The 1,626-nt window shown below is 32.5% G+C and overlaps 1 protein-coding gene across 1 annotated transcript in view; it reads right to left on the minus strand.

The window, feature by feature from the left end:
• CSMD1 (CUB and Sushi multiple domains 1) overlaps positions 1 to 1,626 on the minus strand; it is a 2,584,888-nt gene that overhangs the window by 1,951,966 nt on the left and 631,296 nt on the right. The window lies entirely within an intron of this gene.

Below are 1,626 nucleotides of genomic sequence, written 5' to 3' on the forward strand. Positions count from 1 at the left end.
TTGATATTTTTGGGGTGTTCTTAGGAGAGGGTATCCCTCAGAAAGGGACATAATGTTTGGAAGTATGGAGCATCAGCAAAAGAGAGGAAGATCCCTCACAAGATGAATTGATCTAATGAATACAGCAATTGGCTCAAGTATGTCAGAGATAATGAAGATAACATAGGACAGGGTTAAAATTAAAAGTGTTGATATGAGTTCTACTCGACTCAATGGCTCTAACAGTGGTCTGTTACTTTTCCTTCAAAATTTCCCAGTTAAGCCCTCCTTGTAAAAGCTTGTTTCTGTATGTCAGCTCAGATTCTTAATTCTATAATTAGGCCAAAGAACATCTGAACAACAACAAAACCTCCAGCAATCTAAAAAGCAAGTATTTATCACTTTGTCTATTTTGTAAACATTATTTTAATGTTAATTTAAATAAGTGATATTGTATATCATCTTTAAACATAAGAGTATCTGTATATGACATGACTATAGCTGTTCTACAATATTAGTGAGTGGTCTTGGAAAATTTTAAATGAGAGCAGGTAAAAATGTACTTCATTTCATTCACTAAATCTCTTAAAAAATGAAGAATCAGAACTAACAATGTAGCTTAACAAGGAATAACTTATTACACAATTATAGTTTAAATCAGAATCCCTTTGTATGCCAGAGAAAGTTTTAAAAATGTAGATGTATTCTTCAACAATGAGGAAAATATCACAATTGTATCATTAAGGTCTGGCTTAACACACAACAGAATTTCTACAGATTTCTCATTCCCTATGTTTATGTAGCTAAAATTTGTCATGAATTTCTTTTTACTGGGCAGTGATGTACTTTTTCTTGACATCTAAAACTACTGGATATGAAATCTTCAGCCAAAGGCAATGTTTATTCTTTGAAGGTAAAATCAGATTGGGCAAGACACTAAGGAGAATGTAAATGACCTTTTTTACATTTTTAGAAAATAAATCTGGTCTTCTTGCTTATGCTGCAGTATGTGTTTTGAATTTTTTTTCCCCATAGAAACTTACCCATTAAAGAAGCATAATTACATTGACTCATTTTCAATTTTAAACAGAAACATGGGTGGTCCAAGGCATTTTCTTGTATATTCTTTACTTTTGAATGTAATTTAAAAATGAAAAGTAATGTCCTCTAAGCTGTAGCATGTATTCTCCATAGCTTATAATTTATTCTAGCAAAGTTACTGGCATTTATTCTTCAAGTAAATAAATATTTTCTTTTCTCAATTCCAGACAAATGATCATTCCATTAGATATAGATTTTCTATATTTATCTGCTGTTATTTCAGAATAAAAACATTAAGAGACAAATTTGCGTGTACTTCTCTACATAATTTAAAAAGACATAAAATAAAGTGTGAATGCGTATAAAGAAATTATTGCTGCTTTTGTGTACTGTCAAGTAGGAATCATCCCCTAGATAACCATCTAACAGGTGTTCAGAGGAAGTAAATCCCGTGGAAGGAGACTGCTCATCATTCTCCCATGGAAAGCTGGTGGATTTGGACAGTGTGCCTTTGGGCTTGCAGCACAGCTTCTTACCAGGAGACCACCAGAGTTCCCTGCTAAGTTATATAAATAAATGTTTATGAAAGCGTGTGTGTGTGTGTGT

The sequence above is a fragment of the Elephantulus edwardii genome, unplaced genomic scaffold, assembly GCF_000299155.1.
Source record: "Elephantulus edwardii isolate Elephantulus edwardi_28Jun2011 unplaced genomic scaffold, EleEdw1.0 scaffold00154, whole genome shotgun sequence".
In the NCBI taxonomy this organism is placed as follows: Eukaryota; Metazoa; Chordata; class Mammalia; order Macroscelidea; family Macroscelididae; genus Elephantulus; species Elephantulus edwardii.